We start from the raw sequence: 23,296 nt of genomic DNA, 5'->3' as shown, positions 1-23,296 counted from the left end.
TTGCTTCCTTATTTTTAAATTTTCCATGTAAACACATCACTCGTGAGGTAAATCAGTTTCAACGGTTTAGGTTCGTCGTTTTCAAACCAATCTATGATATATTTTGAAACTAAGCTCATACAAAGAAACTTACTGAGCTTAAAAATTAACATCTTATTTCTGCTTCAACCTATTATATATATATATGTCTTTTGAGGCATACTAGAAGAGGACAAGGAAGTTAATTCAGGAATGAAAGTTTAGCCCCATTTAGGGTTCCAAAATGATGCAATCATTCAAAAGTAAAATTATTTGGTGTAGACGTGGTTTAAGATTCAACTCCCACCGGAGTTTATGAAAATGGAGGCTTGAGCTTTATCCCACTCACAATATAAATTTACTCTATTTTATTACCGTAAATACCCGTTCAATATTAACAGAATATTAATTTCTTTACTTGTTAGAACAGACTAACGTTGTATATTCAAATATAGGATAAAATGATTCTACCTAATATAATATGAAACCGCGGGTTTGAAAAATCTAACGGAAAGGATAATGTGCATATTATATATATATATATTTTCTATTGCTTTGCCCAAATCTGCAAAACTCAAAGAGGCCAAGCATTCCTATAAATACCACTAACTAACAAATACATCTCATTACAAGCTCAACTTCTTTCTCTAATTGAATTGAATTTGAGAATTCAATACATCAAACCTCTTATGGCATTTTCTTATCGTTGCACTGCCACTCTTCTTGTTTTGCTTGCCTTTAGTCCCTTCTCCATAACAGTAGCTGATGATTCTTTGTTGTCAGTTTTTGAAAAATGGATTAGCGACAATGGCCGAGTTTATGGATCTGCTACCGAAAAACTACGACGCTTTCAAATATTCACGGACAACTTTCAGTTCGTCCAATCAATGAAAAAACAACCTGGACTGACATACACTGTAGACCTTAACAATTTTGCAGATTTCACAGTACCGGAGTTTCTGCAAAAATACGCAACATACAAAACAAGCAATTCATCCGAAACAACTGATTTCATGTATGCAAGTGTGACATCAACTCCTTCTATCGATTGGCGCACTCACGGTGCTGTGACGCCCATTAAAAATCAAGGCAACTGTGGTGAGTTAGAACTTAAAAATAAAACTTTAATAGAATCATATATATTTTGAATCTTTCACAATGAACTCTAAAAATACTACATAAGAAAGAGGTAGCTGAATGTATATTGAATCTAACTACATAAATATATATAGGTTCTTGTTGGGCATTCTCGGCTGTGGCTTCAATTGAAGGAATAAATAAAATCAAGACAGGCCGCCTGACAAGTCTATCGGAACAAGAATTAGTTGATTGCGTCACCGGTTCTAATTGTGGTGGAGGAAATATGCAGTCTGCTTTTGGTTGGGTGGTTAAAAACAGAGGCATTACAACAGAGAACGACTACCGTTACACCAGTGGTGCCACAGGCATCAATGGTATATGTTCTTCTTCCAAAACAAGACATCATGCGGCCACCATCACAGGTTACCAACGTGTCCCGGCAAATAATGAGTTGGCTCTTGCAAATGCTGTCTCTCACCAGCCAGTGTCTGTAGCGCTTGATGCAAACAGCAAAGCCTTTATGTTATACTCGGGCGGGATTTTCACAGGTCCATGTGGAACAAGTCTAAATCATGCAGTTACTATGGTTGGTTATAACAAAATTGGTAGAACCAAGTATTGGATAGTAAAAAACTCTTGGGGCACATCCTGGGGTGAATCTGGTTACATGCGTATCAAAAAGGATATTTCTAGCTCTGCTGGCCTGTGTGGGCTCGCCAGCTATGCCTCCTATCCTACAAAATAGTTTTAAAAATAAGAATCATTATGCCATGGTGTGCTTTTGAAGATATGATCGATTAATATTGTGGATTTGGCTTGTTTGATTGATATTTTGTATTTCTTTTGTATCATCTTATTATTAATGGCTTGCTTTAATTTCCCACTACCCATTGGCTAGAAATATGTATTTTAAATAATAACAAATATGCATTTGAATTGATTGTTTAAATATATATTGTGAAAACTATCAAATAATTAAGCTACTTTTAATTAGTTATCCCTCAAAATATATTGTGAAAACTATCAATGTTTAATTTGTAAGTATGCAACAGTACCTTCTACAACCTGAGTCATGCACTCAAAATAAATTAACAAACCTATTTGATCTACAACCGAGTCATGCATGTTTTATAATTAAGTACACATGAATCTCCTTTGAGAAACAAACTTGTATGTAGATTTGCATGGAAATTCTCCATTGGTTGCCATCTCCAGATTGCTCCGCTAGGACACGATAGATAGAGTTGATTGAGTTCAGATGTTGCTTGTACCGATAAGCACGAGAATATTTCTGGAAGAAAGATTTTTTATTTAATTATTAGTTACAACTATTATAATAGTAATTCCACAACTTAGATTCTTTCAGAAAAAGACAACTTCAACTCTCCTGGTGATGTAGTCACGCGTTCCGCGTACGGACGTACCCCATTTGAATAAACATTGAATTCTTCTCATTCGATGAGCATTGTATAAATTAATATATATATTGTCCCTCGTAAAAGTCGATGTACGCAAGGGCCAATTAATTTAACGCGTGGAATTATCATAAAAGATTTCCAAAATAGTGTTTGACTAGCTAACAGAATTTATGCTTGACCTCGTTCTATAAATTAGAAAAGAAACAAACAGTTATTATAATAGTTGTTATATCTTGAAAATATCCGTCCTTTCATATTTATGCAACAGAAGTAAGAGATCAATTTAACCACCTAAGGTAGCTCAAATTGTATGACGAGATCAACCTCGTCATCTATTATGAATTATCGAGGGAGGATTCGAAAGAGCAATTTCGATCCGATAATTAATATTAGAGAGATCGTAGTAGTTAGTTACAACGTTTGTATTGACTAAACTTGAAATATACAAGAGTGATAATGTTATCACTCAACCCACATTTGTTTGTATGAACTAAACTTGAAATATTTTATACGCCAAATAGCGTGTAAACAAGAAGAACGATTAAACTTTGTATCTAGATAGCATTGAGATCCATAATTGATTGACACAAGTGTAATGAAAAACGTGAAAGAGAAGATTTAAAAGCTTTATTTGCATTTCTCTATGTCTTCGAGTTTAGCTCATTATCAACTCGAGTTGACTCGCAACTTGTTTATATCTCGTTCGACAAGTCAATTTTCTTAATTATAATTATATACTAGTAAGAGTTTATATAAACAAAAATAATTCAAATGATTTAGTAAGAGTTTATCTAAATACAAACAATTCAAACATAATTAATAAGACAATTAATAAAATAAATCCAAACAATAGCTTAAGAGTTATTTAGAAGGGCATGAGATTTATTGTGACAACTTTTGTGTAACTCGAGTTGGGATATGCTCAAACTCAGCTTCTTTATTAAACGAGTCAGCCAACTCGAGTTGTGGATGAGCAAGTTAAAATGAGCAATTAGCGAGCAAGTTATGAGCGAGTTACGAATTTGAGCTATTTTGTACTACCCTAATTGGGTATGATTAGGGGAGGCAGCTGCCAAAATTTCCTATGTAATATATATTTTAAGAAAAGTTGTACTATGTGTTTAAAGTTAAAATATTTAAATTTTTTTGTCATATCTTAAATGATTGCCTACTTTATGTAATATTAGTTCGACATTTGAGGACTTATATATAAAAAAAGGAAAATACATAGATTATTCCTATTAATTTTTATTATTGTTTTAAAGTTCTAATTTCATAATAAGGTGAATATAATAATCATGTAAATTACGTACCTTTTTTTTTTTATCTATGAGTTTTAATTTTACAAAAATGTGAAATTTAAAGGTTAGTGGCTTTAAATGTCAAGTAATAATTTCATTGATAAAAAACGTATTTACAACGAGTCAAATGACTCTAATTTCTAAATCTAAACTTTTTATTCTCATTAATTTATCTAAACTACTCTCACCATCTAATTCTAATTATTTACACTCCTAAACACCCTAATATATTATTCTCTAATTCTCTCTACAATTGGATTTGTTTTTGGCCAATAACCGTCGCACTCCGACGGTCCTATGTACTCACCACCGCTCTTTGACAATTGTCGTCACATTCAACGGTCCGATCTACTCACCACGGCGCTCCGACGGCCGAATCTACTCACCGTCGCACTCCAATGGCCGGATCTATTCACCGCCACGCTCCGACGGTCGGATCTATCACTGCCGCACTCTGACGGTTCGATCTACTCATCACGACGCTTGGACGGCCGAATCTACTCACCACCATGCTCTAACAGTCGGATCTCCTCATCGCGGTGCTTTGACGGCCGGATCAACTCACCGCCTCACTCCAAACTCACCGGATCAATGGTGGGCTTTTGGTCATGTCTTTTGTTGGGCCTAAATGGGCCTAGGGAAGGCAGCTGATCATTATATCAGTTTGTGAATATAAATTTCAAATTAGCTTTCATGCTTAACAGGAAATAAAAGGTGAAAATGAGGACAATAAAAACGCGAGGGTTCTCCTGGACGAGGGTGCAGACCCAGGTTGTGATGAGGCAACAGTGGGCGATATTCACGGAGTCTCGAAAGCGGGGTGGAGATGGCGTCCTCTCTGGTATATATATTTTGAAGGGCATTAAAAATTTATGTCATGATCAAAACTAATTGTAGCCCCTTGTTTGAATTTCTACAATAACAGAATTTGAGGTCTCAAGCCCTCGGATCACTGAGGCAATTTGGGCAGAGTGTGTCTAAAAGCAAAAGTCATTAGTTGCGTTGAGGTGGCACAAACAGCCAACAGGTTGTTATAAAAATAATACAAAAAGCAATTCAACGACACATATAGATTAAAAAATTTGGTCAACCAAGATCAAGTCATTAGTTGCGCGTTGACCTGGCACAACCAGTCAACAGGTTGTAATAAGAAATATTAGTATTTGTATTTAAAGAGGGTTGATATGCATCACAGGATTCATATCTTTTATATCTTATATATATGTTCCCCATATTGTTATCTTTATTTTCAAAGTTAAAATAGTCCATCCGAACAACTCAACATGATTTTCATATTAATATGCATTTCGAGACCATATTTTATATTTTTTGAAAAATTTGTACTATTTTTGAAAAAGATACAAAATTATTGTTTTTAAAAGTTTCTGAGCCATATAAAAACAATAATTTTGTATCTATCTTTTATAATTAAGCAAGGAAATCCTCTCTCATTTCTTATTGATTCGGTTGCAGATGTTATTAATAAAATCTTAAGCAAGGCCATTATTCAGCTGATAGCTAGTGTGTTAAATTTATATTTTGATGATGATACTCTACTATACTACCAGAATAGAACAATATTCGCGAGGGTAAAAAAATACTATTGCCAAAATACACTGACAAAAATGTGTTATTTATGAGTGTATCGGTATTACCGACAGGGCATGAGTATCCGCGACGGTACCATTACTGACAGGAGTATCAAGCTGATGAGTCTGTGTAGGGGTTTTAAAGGAAATTTTCGTAGGTAATTTTGACAATCTTTCAGGGTTTATAATTAAATATTGCTAAAAGTAAAATGATTCCCTTAATATTAGCAAATAAATTAGGCTATTAAATTGCACAATTATCTATTACTTTTTTTTTTAAATCTTGACAGTGAACAATTATCTATTACTTATTAGGTGTTTATTTGTATTGGAAGCAGTAAATTAAGTTCAGAAAATTAGAATCATTTTAGTGAAAAATGAAAAACAAATTGTACTTTTAAATTCAGTTATTCAACCATTCCTCTTCTTTAGCTATATATAGAATACCTATGATATAGAGTTTATTATGTTATTAATAAAGCTTTTACTCTTTTTTTGTATGCGTAAATGAATAAGAAAACTTGAAATTAATTAATCACCTGAAAAATCAAATATGATTGATTAGGTATTTGTTCGAAAATTAAATGTTTCTTAAACAACAGAGATATTATATATAAAAAAATAAATAATAAGTAATAGATAATTTCCCTGCATGAAATTGCTTCCAGTCTTCTACCACTCATGCAATTGAATATTAAATTCTTGAATCCTAAGTTTGACAGAAGAGATTTCTGTCTTTCAGAATCATAAATTATTTCCCTGTTTTGTAATAATTTGGAGTTACATATAGTATAGAAAAGATAAAAAATTAATTGCTACCTTATGTCTGAATGAAGCAATTATTTCCATGTTCTCCTTGGAATTTGGACTGCTTTGTTAAAGTTTGGCCAACGCTGCCTAGTGCCGCTGGTTATGACATCTCATTCTCCTACGGGAGAACGTGTATTCGATTTCTGTTTGAAACAGGAAGTGTGTGTTGCCTACGGGCTATAAAATGAGAGAGAGAGAGAGAGAGTAGAATTAGAGTGTTCTTGAGCTCACTAGTGATCAACACTTATCGTATATTCGTATTGACTTCAAATTATGCATTGTTGAAATCGATTTACTTCATGAGTGATGCATTTGCATGCAAAAAAATTCTAAAATTTTGAATTAATTTAATATAAAATTCAATAGTAATTTTTTTTTGTAATTTAGTTAATTTTTAATTCATTCAATTTTCATCAGCTTTTACCACTTAAATTTCTACTAAATTATTTTTAGAGAAAAGGTAACGCCCCCCCAAGTCAAATCCCCCAAAAATCCGCGTGTATAAAAGCCTTCCCTTTTTAGCTTAGTTCTGACGCACTTTCAACTGCCACAACTGCCATAATTTCAAGTACAATATGTATGTTTACAGGATAATATGTGTATGTTTACAGGATACTATGTGTATGTTCACAAAAGGTGGTCTCCAACAACTGTCACGCGTTTTCAACAGCTGTCACGCGTTTTAAACAGCTTTCACGCGTTTTTAACAGCTGTCACGCGTTTTTATGTTGACGGGATTTGTTGAATTAGTTTACAGAATTTAGTATTGACGTTTACATGATTTAGTATTGATGTTTACAGAATTAGTTAAAAATATCCGGGGATTTTTGGAGGACTGGAGTTGGGGGACTGTTAGTTGCTTCCTTATTTTTAAATTTTCCATGTAAACACATCACTCGTGAGGTAAATCAGTTTCAACGGTTTAGGTTCGTCGTTTTCAAACCAATCTATGATATATTTTGAAACTAAGCTCATACAAAGAAACTTACTGAGCTTAAAAATTAACATCTTATTTCTGCTTCAACCTATTATATATATATATGTCTTTTGAGGCATACTAGAAGAGGACAAGGAAGTTAATTCAGGAATGAAAGTTTAGCCCCATTTAGGGTTCCAAAATGATGCAATCATTCAAAAGTAAAATTATTTGGTGTAGACGTGGTTTAAGATTCAACTCCCACCGGAGTTTATGAAAATGGAGGCTTGAGCTTTATCCCACTCACAATATAAATTTACTCTATTTTATTACCGTAAATACCCGTTCAATATTAACAGAATATTAATTTCTTTACTTGTTAGAACAGACTAACGTTGTATATTCAAATATAGGATAAAATGATTCTACCTAATATAATATGAAACCGCGGGTTTGAAAAATCTAACGGAAAGGATAATGTGCATATTATATATATATATATTTTCTATTGCTTTGCCCAAATCTGCAAAACTCAAAGAGGCCAAGCATTCCTATAAATACCACTAACTAACAAATACATCTCATTACAAGCTCAACTTCTTTCTCTAATTGAATTGAATTTGAGAATTCAATACATCAAACCTCTTATGGCATTTTCTTATCGTTGCACTGCCACTCTTCTTGTTTTGCTTGCCTTTAGTCCCTTCTCCATAACAGTAGCTGATGATTCTTTGTTGTCAGTTTTTGAAAAATGGATTAGCGACAATGGCCGAGTTTATGGATCTGCTACCGAAAAACTACGACGCTTTCAAATATTCACGGACAACTTTCAGTTCGTCCAATCAATGAAAAAACAACCTGGACTGACATACACTGTAGACCTTAACAATTTTGCAGATTTCACAGTACCGGAGTTTCTGCAAAAATACGCAACATACAAAACAAGCAATTCATCCGAAACAACTGATTTCATGTATGCAAGTGTGACATCAACTCCTTCTATCGATTGGCGCACTCACGGTGCTGTGACGCCCATTAAAAATCAAGGCAACTGTGGTGAGTTAGAACTTAAAAATAAAACTTTAATAGAATCATATATATTTTGAATCTTTCACAATGAACTCTAAAAATACTACATAAGAAAGAGGTAGCTGAATGTATATTGAATCTAACTACATAAATATATATAGGTTCTTGTTGGGCATTCTCGGCTGTGGCTTCAATTGAAGGAATAAATAAAATCAAGACAGGCCGCCTGACAAGTCTATCGGAACAAGAATTAGTTGATTGCGTCACCGGTTCTAATTGTGGTGGAGGAAATATGCAGTCTGCTTTTGGTTGGGTGGTTAAAAACAGAGGCATTACAACAGAGAACGACTACCGTTACACCAGTGGTGCCACAGGCATCAATGGTATATGTTCTTCTTCCAAAACAAGACATCATGCGGCCACCATCACAGGTTACCAACGTGTCCCGGCAAATAATGAGTTGGCTCTTGCAAATGCTGTCTCTCACCAGCCAGTGTCTGTAGCGCTTGATGCAAACAGCAAAGCCTTTATGTTATACTCGGGCGGGATTTTCACAGGTCCATGTGGAACAAGTCTAAATCATGCAGTTACTATGGTTGGTTATAACAAAATTGGTAGAACCAAGTATTGGATAGTAAAAAACTCTTGGGGCACATCCTGGGGTGAATCTGGTTACATGCGTATCAAAAAGGATATTTCTAGCTCTGCTGGCCTGTGTGGGCTCGCCAGCTATGCCTCCTATCCTACAAAATAGTTTTAAAAATAAGAATCATTATGCCATGGTGTGCTTTTGAAGATATGATCGATTAATATTGTGGATTTGGCTTGTTTGATTGATATTTTGTATTTCTTTTGTATCATCTTATTATTAATGGCTTGCTTTAATTTCCCACTACCCATTGGCTAGAAATATGTATTTTAAATAATAACAAATATGCATTTGAATTGATTGTTTAAATATATATTGTGAAAACTATCAAATAATTAAGCTACTTTTAATTAGTTATCCCTCAAAATATATTGTGAAAACTATCAATGTTTAATTTGTAAGTATGCAACAGTACCTTCTACAACCTGAGTCATGCACTCAAAATAAATTAACAAACCTATTTGATCTACAACCGAGTCATGCATGTTTTATAATTAAGTACACATGAATCTCCTTTGAGAAACAAACTTGTATGTAGATTTGCATGGAAATTCTCCATTGGTTGCCATCTCCAGATTGCTCCGCTAGGACACGATAGATAGAGTTGATTGAGTTCAGATGTTGCTTGTACCGATAAGCACGAGAATATTTCTGGAAGAAAGATTTTTTATTTAATTATTAGTTACAACTATTATAATAGTAATTCCACAACTTAGATTCTTTCAGAAAAAGACAACTTCAACTCTCCTGGTGATGTAGTCACGCGTTCCGCGTACGGACGTACCCCATTTGAATAAACATTGAATTCTTCTCATTCGATGAGCATTGTATAAATTAATATATATATTGTCCCTCGTAAAAGTCGATGTACGCAAGGGCCAATTAATTTAACGCGTGGAATTATCATAAAAGATTTCCAAAATAGTGTTTGACTAGCTAACAGAATTTATGCTTGACCTCGTTCTATAAATTAGAAAAGAAACAAACAGTTATTATAATAGTTGTTATATCTTGAAAATATCCGTCCTTTCATATTTATGCAACAGAAGTAAGAGATCAATTTAACCACCTAAGGTAGCTCAAATTGTATGACGAGATCAACCTCGTCATCTATTATGAATTATCGAGGGAGGATTCGAAAGAGCAATTTCGATCCGATAATTAATATTAGAGAGATCGTAGTAGTTAGTTACAACGTTTGTATTGACTAAACTTGAAATATACAAGAGTGATAATGTTATCACTCAACCCACATTTGTTTGTATGAACTAAACTTGAAATATTTTATACGCCAAATAGCGTGTAAACAAGAAGAACGATTAAACTTTGTATCTAGATAGCATTGAGATCCATAATTGATTGACACAAGTGTAATGAAAAACGTGAAAGAGAAGATTTAAAAGCTTTATTTGCATTTCTCTATGTCTTCGAGTTTAGCTCATTATCAACTCGAGTTGACTCGCAACTTGTTTATATCTCGTTCGACAAGTCAATTTTCTTAATTATAATTATATACTAGTAAGAGTTTATATAAACAAAAATAATTCAAATGATTTAGTAAGAGTTTATCTAAATACAAACAATTCAAACATAATTAATAAGACAATTAATAAAATAAATCCAAACAATAGCTTAAGAGTTATTTAGAAGGGCATGAGATTTATTGTGACAACTTTTGTGTAACTCGAGTTGGGATATGCTCAAACTCAGCTTCTTTATTAAACGAGTCAGCCAACTCGAGTTGTGGATGAGCAAGTTAAAATGAGCAATTAGCGAGCAAGTTATGAGCGAGTTACGAATTTGAGCTATTTTGTACTACCCTAATTGGGTATGATTAGGGGAGGCAGCTGCCAAAATTTCCTATGTAATATATATTTTAAGAAAAGTTGTACTATGTGTTTAAAGTTAAAATATTTAAATTTTTTTGTCATATCTTAAATGATTGCCTACTTTATGTAATATTAGTTCGACATTTGAGGACTTATATATAAAAAAAGGAAAATACATAGATTATTCCTATTAATTTTTATTATTGTTTTAAAGTTCTAATTTCATAATAAGGTGAATATAATAATCATGTAAATTACGTACCTTTTTTTTTTTATCTATGAGTTTTAATTTTACAAAAATGTGAAATTTAAAGGTTAGTGGCTTTAAATGTCAAGTAATAATTTCATTGATAAAAAACGTATTTACAACGAGTCAAATGACTCTAATTTCTAAATCTAAACTTTTTATTCTCATTAATTTATCTAAACTACTCTCACCATCTAATTCTAATTATTTACACTCCTAAACACCCTAATATATTATTCTCTAATTCTCTCTACAATTGGATTTGTTTTTGGCCAATAACCGTCGCACTCCGACGGTCCTATGTACTCACCACCGCTCTTTGACAATTGTCGTCACATTCAACGGTCCGATCTACTCACCACGGCGCTCCGACGGCCGAATCTACTCACCGTCGCACTCCAATGGCCGGATCTATTCACCGCCACGCTCCGACGGTCGGATCTATCACTGCCGCACTCTGACGGTTCGATCTACTCATCACGACGCTTGGACGGCCGAATCTACTCACCACCATGCTCTAACAGTCGGATCTCCTCATCGCGGTGCTTTGACGGCCGGATCAACTCACCGCCTCACTCCAAACTCACCGGATCAATGGTGGGCTTTTGGTCATGTCTTTTGTTGGGCCTAAATGGGCCTAGGGAAGGCAGCTGATCATTATATCAGTTTGTGAATATAAATTTCAAATTAGCTTTCATGCTTAACAGGAAATAAAAGGTGAAAATGAGGACAATAAAAACGCGAGGGTTCTCCTGGACGAGGGTGCAGACCCAGGTTGTGATGAGGCAACAGTGGGCGATATTCACGGAGTCTCGAAAGCGGGGTGGAGATGGCGTCCTCTCTGGTATATATATTTTGAAGGGCATTAAAAATTTATGTCATGATCAAAACTAATTGTAGCCCCTTGTTTGAATTTCTACAATAACAGAATTTGAGGTCTCAAGCCCTCGGATCACTGAGGCAATTTGGGCAGAGTGTGTCTAAAAGCAAAAGTCATTAGTTGCGTTGAGGTGGCACAAACAGCCAACAGGTTGTTATAAAAATAATACAAAAAGCAATTCAACGACACATATAGATTAAAAAATTTGGTCAACCAAGATCAAGTCATTAGTTGCGCGTTGACCTGGCACAACCAGTCAACAGGTTGTAATAAGAAATATTAGTATTTGTATTTAAAGAGGGTTGATATGCATCACAGGATTCATATCTTTTATATCTTATATATATGTTCCCCATATTGTTATCTTTATTTTCAAAGTTAAAATAGTCCATCCGAACAACTCAACATGATTTTCATATTAATATGCATTTCGAGACCATATTTTATATTTTTTGAAAAATTTGTACTATTTTTGAAAAAGATACAAAATTATTGTTTTTAAAAGTTTCTGAGCCATATAAAAACAATAATTTTGTATCTATCTTTTATAATTAAGCAAGGAAATCCTCTCTCATTTCTTATTGATTCGGTTGCAGATGTTATTAATAAAATCTTAAGCAAGGCCATTATTCAGCTGATAGCTAGTGTGTTAAATTTATATTTTGATGATGATACTCTACTATACTACCAGAATAGAACAATATTCGCGAGGGTAAAAAAATACTATTGCCAAAATACACTGACAAAAATGTGTTATTTATGAGTGTATCGGTATTACCGACAGGGCATGAGTATCCGCGACGGTACCATTACTGACAGGAGTATCAAGCTGATGAGTCTGTGTAGGGGTTTTAAAGGAAATTTTCGTAGGTAATTTTGACAATCTTTCAGGGTTTATAATTAAATATTGCTAAAAGTAAAATGATTCCCTTAATATTAGCAAATAAATTAGGCTATTAAATTGCACAATTATCTATTACTTTTTTTTTTAAATCTTGACAGTGAACAATTATCTATTACTTATTAGGTGTTTATTTGTATTGGAAGCAGTAAATTAAGTTCAGAAAATTAGAATCATTTTAGTGAAAAATGAAAAACAAATTGTACTTTTAAATTCAGTTATTCAACCATTCCTCTTCTTTAGCTATATATAGAATACCTATGATATAGAGTTTATTATGTTATTAATAAAGCTTTTACTCTTTTTTTGTATGCGTAAATGAATAAGAAAACTTGAAATTAATTAATCACCTGAAAAATCAAATATGATTGATTAGGTATTTGTTCGAAAATTAAATGTTTCTTAAACAACAGAGATATTATATATAAAAAAATAAATAATAAGTAATAGATAATTTCCCTGCATGAAATTGCTTCCAGTCTTCTACCACTCATGCAATTGAATATTAAATTCTTGAATCCTAAGTTTGACAGAAGAGATTTCTGTCTTTCAGAATCATAAATTATTTCCCTGTTTTGTAATAATTTGGAGTTACATATAGTATAGAAAAGATAAAAAATTAATTGCTACCTTATGTCTGAATGAAGCAATTATTTCCATGTTCTCCTTGGAATTTGGACTGCTTTGTTAAAGTTTGGCCAACGCTGCCTAGTGCCGCTGGTTATGACATCTCATTCTCCTACGGGAGAACGTGTATTCGATTTCTGTTTGAAACAGGAAGTGTGTGTTGCCTACGGGCTATAAAATGAGAGAGAGAGAGAGAGTAGAATTAGAGTGTTCTTGAGCTCACTAGTGATCAACACTTATCGTATATTCGTATTGACTTCAAATTATGCATTGTTGAAATCGATTTACTTCATGAGTGATGCATTTGCATGCAAAAAAATTCTAAAATTTTGAATTAATTTAATATAAAATTCAATAGTAATTTTTTTTTGTAATTTAGTTAATTTTTAATTCATTCAATTTTCATCAGCTTTTACCACTTAAATTTCTACTAAATTATTTTTAGAGAAAAGGTAACGCCCCCCCAAGTCAAATCCCCCAAAAATCCGCGTGTATAAAAGCCTTCCCTTTTTAGCTTAGTTCTGACGCACTTTCAACTGCCACAACTGCCATAATTTCAAGTACAATATGTATGTTTACAGGATAATATGTGTATGTTTACAGGATACTATGTGTATGTTCACAAAAGGTGGTCTCCAACAACTGTCACGCGTTTTCAACAGCTGTCACGCGTTTTAAACAGCTTTCACGCGTTTTTAACAGCTGTCACGCGTTTTTATGTTGACGGGATTTGTTGAATTAGTTTACAGAATTTAGTATTGACGTTTACATGATTTAGTATTGATGTTTACAGAATTAGTTAAAAATATCCGGGGATTTTTGGAGGACTGGAGTTGGGGGACTGTTAGTTGCTTCCTTATTTTTAAATTTTCCATGTAAACACATCACTCGTGAGGTAAATCAGTTTCAACGGTTTAGGTTCGTCGTTTTCAAACCAATCTATGATATATTTTGAAACTAAGCTCATACAAAGAAACTTACTGAGCTTAAAAATTAACATCTTATTTCTGCTTCAACCTATTATATATATATATGTCTTTTGAGGCATACTAGAAGAGGACAAGGAAGTTAATTCAGGAATGAAAGTTTAGCCCCATTTAGGGTTCCAAAATGATGCAATCATTCAAAAGTAAAATTATTTGGTGTAGACGTGGTTTAAGATTCAACTCCCACCGGAGTTTATGAAAATGGAGGCTTGAGCTTTATCCCACTCACAATATAAATTTACTCTATTTTATTACCGTAAATACCCGTTCAATATTAACAGAATATTAATTTCTTTACTTGTTAGAACAGACTAACGTTGTATATTCAAATATAGGATAAAATGATTCTACCTAATATAATATGAAACCGCGGGTTTGAAAAATCTAACGGAAAGGATAATGTGCATATTATATATATATATATTTTCTATTGCTTTGCCCAAATCTGCAAAACTCAAAGAGGCCAAGCATTCCTATAAATACCACTAACTAACAAATACATCTCATTACAAGCTCAACTTCTTTCTCTAATTGAATTGAATTTGAGAATTCAATACATCAAACCTCTTATGGCATTTTCTTATCGTTGCACTGCCACTCTTCTTGTTTTGCTTGCCTTTAGTCCCTTCTCCATAACAGTAGCTGATGATTCTTTGTTGTCAGTTTTTGAAAAATGGATTAGCGACAATGGCCGAGTTTATGGATCTGCTACCGAAAAACTACGACGCTTTCAAATATTCACGGACAACTTTCAGTTCGTCCAATCAATGAAAAAACAACCTGGACTGACATACACTGTAGACCTTAACAATTTTGCAGATTTCACAGTACCGGAGTTTCTGCAAAAATACGCAACATACAAAACAAGCAATTCATCCGAAACAACTGATTTCATGTATGCAAGTGTGACATCAACTCCTTCTATCGATTGGCGCACTCACGGTGCTGTGACGCCCATTAAAAATCAAGGCAACTGTGGTGAGTTAGAACTTAAAAATAAAACTTTAATAGAATCATATATATTTTGAATCTTTCACAATGAACTCTAAAAATACTACATAAGAAAGAGGTAGCTGAATGTATATTGAATCTAACTACATAAATATATATAGGTTCTTGTTGGGCATTCTCGGCTGTGGCTTCAATTGAAGGAATAAATAAAATCAAGACAGGCCGCCTGACAAGTCTATCGGAACAAGAATTAGTTGATTGCGTCACCGGTTCTAATTGTGGTGGAGGAAATATGCAGTCTGCTTTTGGTTGGGTGGTTAAAAACAGAGGCATTACAACAGAGAACGACTACCGTTACACCAGTGGTGCCACAGGCATCAATGGTATATGTTCTTCTTCCAAAACAAGACATCATGCGGCCACCATCACAGGTTACCAACGTGTCCCGGCAAATAATGAGTTGGCTCTTGCAAATGCTGTCTCTCACCAGCCAGTGTCTGTAGCGCTTGATGCAAACAGCAAAGCCTTTATGTTATACTCGGGCGGGATTTTCACAGGTCCATGTGGAACAAGTCTAAATCATGCAGTTACTATGGTTGGTTATAACAAAATTGGTAGAACCAAGTATTGGATAGTAAAAAACTCTTGGGGCACATCCTGGGGTGAATCTGGTTACATGCGTATCAAAAAGGATATTTCTAGCTCTGCTGGCCTGTGTGGGCTCGCCAGCTATGCCTCCTATCCTACAAAATAGTTTTAAAAATAAGAATCATTATGCCATGGTGTGCTTTTGAAGATATGATCGATTAATATTGTGGATTTGGCTTGTTTGATTGATATTTTGTATTTCTTTTGTATCATCTTATTATTAATGGCTTGCTTTAATTTCCCACTACCCATTGGCTAGAAATATGTATTTTAAATAATAACAAATATGCATTTGAATTGATTGTTTAAATATATATTGTGAAAACTATCAAATAATTAAGCTACTTTTAATTAGTTATCCCTCAAAATATATTGTGAAAACTATCAATGTTTAATTTGTAAGTATGCAACAGTACCTTCTACAACCTGAGTCATGCACTCAAAATAAATTAACAAACCTATTTGATCTACAACCGAGTCATGCATGTTTTATAATTAAGTACACATGAATCTCCTTTGAGAAACAAACTTGTATGTAGATTTGCATGGAAATTCTCCATTGGTTGCCATCTCCAGATTGCTCCGCTAGGACACGATAGATAGAGTTGATTGAGTTCAGATGTTGCTTGTACCGATAAGCACGAGAATATTTCTGGAAGAAAGATTTTTTATTTAATTATTAGTTACAACTATTATAATAGTAATTCCACAACTTAGATTCTTTCAGAAAAAGACAACTTCAACTCTCCTGGTGATGTAGTCACGCGTTCCGCGTACGGACGTACCCCATTTGAATAAACATTGAATTCTTCTCATTCGATGAGCATTGTATAAATTAATATATATATTGTCCCTCGTAAAAGTCGATGTACGCAAGGGCCAATTAATTTAACGCGTGGAATTATCATAAAAGATTTCCAAAATAGTGTTTGACTAGCTAACAGAATTTATGCTTGACCTCGTTCTATAAATTAGAAAAGAAACAAACAGTTATTATAATAGTTGTTATATCTTGAAAATATCCGTCCTTTCATATTTATGCAACAGAAGTAAGAGATCAATTTAACCACCTAAGGTAGCTCAAATTGTATGACGAGATCAACCTCGTCATCTATTATGAATTATCGAGGGAGGATTCGAAAGAGCAATTTCGATCCGATAATTAATATTAGAGAGATCGTAGTAGTTAGTTACAACGTTTGTATTGACTAAACTTGAAATATACAAGAGTGATAATGTTATCACTCAACCCACATTTGTTTGTATGAACTAAACTTGAAATATTTTATACGCCAAATAGCGTGTAAACAAGAAGAACGATTAAACTTTGTATCTAGATAGCATTGAGATCCATAATTGATTGACACAAGTGTAATGAAAAACGTGAAAGAGAAGATTTAAAAGCTTTATTTGCATTTCTCTATGTCTTCGAGTTTAGCTCATTATCAACTCGAGTTGACTCGCAACTTGTTTATATCTCGTTCGACAAGTCAATTTTCTTAATTATAATTATATACTAGTAAGAGTTTATATAAACAAAAATAATTCAAATGATTTAGTAAGAGTTTATCTAAATACAAACAATTCAAACATAATTAATAAGACAATTAATAAAATAAATCCAAACAATAGCTTAAGAGTTATTTAGAAGGGCATGAGATTTATTGTGACAACTTTTGTGTAACTCGAGTTGGGATATGCTCAAACTCAGCTTCTTTATTAAACGAGTCAGCCAACTCGAGTTGTGGATGAGCAAGTTAAAATGAGCAATTAGCGAGCAAGTTATGAGCGAGTTACGAATTTGAGCTATTTTGTACTACCCTAATTGGGTATGATTAGGGGAGGCAGCTGCCAAAATTTCCTATGTAATATATATTTTAAGAAAAGTTGTACTATGTGTTTAAAGTTAAAATATTTAAATTTTTTTGTCATATCTTAAATGATTGCCTACTTTATGTAATATTAGTTCGACATTTGAGGACTTATATATAAAAAAAGGAAAATACATAGATTATTCCTATTAATTTTTATTATTGTTTTAAAGTTCTAATTTCATAATAAGGTGAATATAATAATCATGTAAATTACGTACCTTTTTTTTTTTTATCTATGAGTTTTAATTTTAGAAAAATGTGAAATTTAAAGGTTAGTGGCTTTAAATGTCAAGTAATAATTTCATTGATAAAAAACGTATTTACAACGAGTCAAATGACTCTAATTTCTAAATCTAAACTTTTTATTCTCATTAATTTATCTAAACTACTCTCACCATCTAATTCTAATTATTTACACTCCTAAACACCCTAATATATTATTCTCTAATTCTCTCTACAATTGGATTTGTTTTTGGCCAATAACCGTCGCACTCCGACGGTCCTATGTACTCACCACCGCTCTTTGACAATTGTCGTCACATTCAACGGTCCGATCTACTCACCACGGCGCTCCGACGGCCGAATCTACTCACCGTCGCACTCCAATGGCCGGATCTATTCACCGCCACGCTCCGACGGTCGGATCTATCACTGCCGCACTCTGACGGTTCGATCTACTCATCACGACGCTTGGACGGCCGAATCTACTCACCACCATGCTCTAACAGTCGGATCTCCTCATCGCGGTGCTTTGACGGCCGGATCAACTCACCGCCTCACTCCAAACTCACCGGATCAATGGTGGGCTTTTGGTCATGTCTTTTGTTGGGCCTAAATGGGCCTAGGGAAGGCAGCTGATCATTATATCAGTTTGTGAATATAAATTTCAAATTAGCTTTCATGCTTAACAGGAAATAAAAGGTGAAAATGAGGACAATAAAAACGCGAGGGTTCTCCTGGACGAGGGTGCAGACCCAGGTTGTGATGAGGCAACAGTGGGCGATATTCACGGAGTCTCGAAAGCGGGGTGGAGATGGCGTCCTCTCTGGTATATATATTTTGAAGGGCATTAAAAATTTATGTCATGATCAAAACTAATTGTAGCCCCTTGTTTGAATTTCTACAATAACAGAATTTGAGGTCTCAAGCCCTCGGATCACTGAGGCAATTTGGGCAGAGTGTGTCTAAAAGCAAAAGTCATTAGTTGCGTTGAGGTGGCACAAACAGCCAACAGGTTGTTATAAAAATAATACAAAAAGCAATTCAACGACACATATAGATTAAAAAATTTGGTCAACCAAGATCAAGTCATTAGTTGCGCGTTGACCTGGCACAACCAGTCAACAGGTTGTAATAAGAAATATTAGTATTTGTATTTAAAGAGGGTTGATATGCATCACAGGATTCATATCTTTTATATCTTATATATATGTTCCCCATATTGTTATCTTTATTTTCAAAGTTAAAATAGTCCATCCGAACAACTCAACATGATTTTCATATTAATATGCATTTCGAGACCATATTTTATATTTTTTGAAAAATTTGTACTATTTTTGAAAAAGATACAAAATTATTGTTTTTAAAAGTTTCTGAGCCATATAAAAACAATAATTTTGTATCTATCTTTTATAATTAAGCAAGGAAATCCTCTCTCATTTCTTATTGATTCGGTTGCAGATGTTATTAATAAAATCTTAAGCAAGGCCATTATTCAGCTGATAGCTAGTGTGTTAAATTTATATTTTGATGATGATACTCTACTATACTACCAGAATAGAACAATATTCGCGAGGGTAAAAAAATACTATTGCCAAAATACACTGACAAAAATGTGTTATTTATGAGTGTATCGGTATTACCGACAGGGCATGAGTATCCGCGACGGTACCATTACTGACAGGAGTATCAAGCTGATGAGTCTGTGTAGGGGTTTTAAAGGAAATTTTCGTAGGTAATTTTGACAATCTTTCAGGGTTTATAATTAAATATTGCTAAAAGTAAAATGATTCCCTTAATATTAGCAAATAAATTAGGCTATTAAATTGCACAATTATCTATTACTTTTTTTTTTAAATCTTGACAGTGAACAATTATCTATTACTTATTAGGTGTTTATTTGTATTGGAAGCAGTAAATTAAGTTCAGAAAATTAGAATCATTTTAGTGAAAAATGAAAAACAAATTGTACTTTTAAATTCAGTTATTCAACCATTCCTCTTCTTTAGCTATATATAGAATACCTATGATATAGAGTTTATTATGTTATTAATAAAGCTTTTACTCTTTTTTTGTATGCGTAAATGAATAAGAAAACTTGAAATTAATTAATCACCTGAAAAATCAAATATGATTGATTAGGTATTTGTTCGAAAATTAAATGTTTCTTAAACAACAGAGATATTATATATAAAAAAATAAATAATAAGTAATAGATAATTTCCCTGCATGAAATTGCTTCCAGTCTTCTACCACTCATGCAATTGAATATTAAATTCTTGAATCCTAAGTTTGACAGAAGAGATTTCTGTCTTTCAGAATCATAAATTATTTCCCTGTTTTGTAATAATTTGGAGTTACATATAGTATAGAAAAGATAAAAAATTAATTGCTACCTTATGTCTGAATGAAGCAATTATTTCCATGTTCTCCTTGGAATTTGGACTGCTTTGTTAAAGTTTGGCCAACGCTGCCTAGTGCCGCTGGTTATGACATCTCATTCTCCTACGGGAGAACGTGTATTCGATTTCTGTTTGAAACAGGAAGTGTGTGTTGCCTACGGGCTATAAAATGAGAGAGAGAGAGAGAGTAGAATTAGAGTGTTCTTGAGCTCACTAGTGATCAACACTTATCGTATATTCGTATTGACTTCAAATTATGCATTGTTGAAATCGATTTACTTCATGAGTGATGCATTTGCATGCAAAAAAATTCTAAAATTTTGAATTAATTTAATATAAAATTCAATAGTAATTTTTTTTTGTAATTTAGTTAATTTTTAATTCATTCAATTTTCATCAGCTTTTACCACTTAAATTTCTACTAAATTATTTTTAGAGAAAAGGTAACGCCCCCCCAAGTCAAATCCCCCAAAAATCCGCGTGTATAAAAGCCTTCCCTTTTTAGCTTAGTTCTGACGCACTTTCAACTGCCACAACTGCCATAATTTCAAGTACAATATGTATGTTTACAGGATAATATGTGTATGTTTACAGGATACTATGTGTATGTTCACAAAAGGTGGTCTCCAACAACTGTCACGCGTTTTCAACAGCTGTCACGCGTTTTAAACAGCTTTCACGCGTTTTTAACAGCTGTCACGCGTTTTTATGTTGACGGGATTTGTTGAATTAGTTTACAGAATTTAGTATTGACGTTTACATGATTTAGTATTGATGTTTACAGAATTAGTTAAAAATATCCGGGGATTTTTGGAGGACTGGAGTTGGGGGACTGTTAGTTGCTTCCTTATTTTTAAATTTTCCATGTAAACACATCACTCGTGAGGTAAATCAGTTTCAACGGTTTAGGTTCGTCGTTTTCAAACCAATCTATGATATATTTTGAAACTAAGCTCATACAAAGAAACTTACTGAGCTTAAAAATTAACATCTTATTTCTGCTTCAACCTATTATATATATATATGTCTTTTGAGGCATACTAGAAGAGGACAAGGAAGTTAATTCAGGAATGAAAGTTTAGCCCCATTTAGGGTTCCAAAATGATGCAATCATTCAAAAGTAAAATTATTTGGTGTAGACGTGGTTTAAGATTCAACTCCCACCGGAGTTTATGAAAATGGAGGCTTGAGCTTTATCCCACTCACAATATAAATTTACTCTATTTTATTACCGTAAATACCCGTTCAATATTAACAGAATATTAATTTCTTTACTTGTTAGAACAGACTAACGTTGTATATTCAAATATAGGATAAAATGATTCTACCTAATATAATATGAAACCGCGGGTTTGAAAAATCTAACGGAAAGGATAATGTGCATATTATATATATATATATTTTCTATTGCTTTGCCCAAATCTGCAAAACTCAAAGAGGCCAAGCATTCCTATAAATACCACTAACTAACAAATACATCTCATTACAAGCTCAACTTCTTTCTCTAATTGAATTGAATTTGAGAATTCAATACATCAAACCTCTTATGGCATTTTCTTATCGTTGCACTGCCACTCTTCTTGTTTTGCTTGCCTTTAGTCCCTTCTCCATAACAGTAGCTGATGATTCTTTGTTGTCAGTTTTTGAAAAATGGATTAGCGACAATGGCCGAGTTTATGGATCTGCTACCGAAAAACTACGACGCTTTCAAATATTCACGGACAACTTTCAGTTCGTCCAATCAATGAAAAAACAACCTGGACTGACATACACTGTAGACCTTAACAATTTTGCAGATTTCACAGTACCGGAGTTTCTGCAAAAATACGCAACATACAAAACAAGCAATTCATCCGAAACAACTGATTTCATGTATGCAAGTGTGACATCAACTCCTTCTATCGATTGGCGCACTCACGGTGCTGTGACGCCCATTAAAAATCAAGGCAACTGTGGTGAGTTAGAACTTAAAAATAAAACTTTAATAGAATCATATATATTTTGAATCTTTCACAATGAACTCTAAAAATACTACATAAGAAAGAGGTAGCTGAATGTATATTGAATCTAACTACATAAATATATATAGGTTCTTGTTGGGCATTCTCGGCTGTGGCTTCAATTGAAGGAATAAATAAAATCAAGACAGGCCGCCTGACAAGTCTATCGGAACAAGAATTAGTTGATTGCGTCACCGGTTCTAATTGTGGTGGAGGAAATATGCAGTCTGCTTTTGGTTGGGTGGTTAAAAACAGAGGCATTACAACAGAGAACGACTACCGTTACACCAGTGGTGCCACAGGCATCAATGGTATATGTTCTTCTTCCAAAACAAGACATCATGCGGCCACCATCACAGGTTACCAACGTGTCCCGGCAAATAATGAGTTGGCTCTTGCAAATGCTGTCTCTCACCAGCCAGTGTCTGTAGCGCTTGATGCAAACAGCAAAGCCTTTATGTTATACTCGGGCGGGATTTTCACAGGTCCATGTGGAACAAGTCTAAATCATGCAGTTACTATGGTTGGTTATAACAAAATTGGTAGAACCAAGTATTGGATAGTAAAAAACTCTTGGGGCACATCCTGGGGTGAATCTGGTTACATGCGTATCAAAAAGGATATTTCTAGCTCTGCTGGCCTGTGTGGGCTCGCCAGCTATGCCTCCTATCCTACAAAATAGTTTTAAAAATAAGAATCATTATGCCATGGTGTGCTTTTGAAGATATGATCGATTAATATTGTGGATTTGGCTTGTTTGATTGATATTTTGTATTTCTTTTGTATCATCTTATTATTAATGGCTTGCTTTAATTTCCCACTACCCATTGGCTAGAAATATGTATTTTAAATAATAACAAATATGCATTTGAATTGATTGTTTAAATATATATTGTGAAAACTATCAAATAATTAAGCTACT

The 23,296-nt window shown here is 33.7% G+C and overlaps 4 pseudogenes; all 4 read left to right on the top strand.

Moving 5' to 3' along the window:
* Positions 1-707: 707 nt before the first annotated feature.
* On the top strand, positions 708-1,843 carry LOC144557078 (putative cysteine protease RD21C pseudogene; annotated as a pseudogene).
* A 5,936-nt stretch (positions 1,844-7,779) lies between these two features.
* On the top strand, positions 7,780-8,915 carry LOC144557077 (putative cysteine protease RD21C pseudogene; annotated as a pseudogene).
* Positions 8,916-14,849: 5,934 nt separating this feature from the next.
* Positions 14,850-15,985, top strand: LOC144557075 (putative cysteine protease RD21C pseudogene; annotated as a pseudogene).
* Positions 15,986-21,920: 5,935 nt separating this feature from the next.
* Positions 21,921-23,056, top strand: LOC144557074 (putative cysteine protease RD21C pseudogene; annotated as a pseudogene).
* Positions 23,057-23,296: the final 240 nt, after the last annotated feature.

Source organism: Carex rostrata, chromosome 7 (assembly GCF_964058835.1).
Source record: "Carex rostrata chromosome 7, lpCarRost1.2, whole genome shotgun sequence".
Taxonomy (NCBI): domain Eukaryota; kingdom Viridiplantae; phylum Streptophyta; class Magnoliopsida; order Poales; family Cyperaceae; genus Carex; species Carex rostrata.
This window is presented reverse-complemented; position numbering and strand designations above follow the sequence as displayed.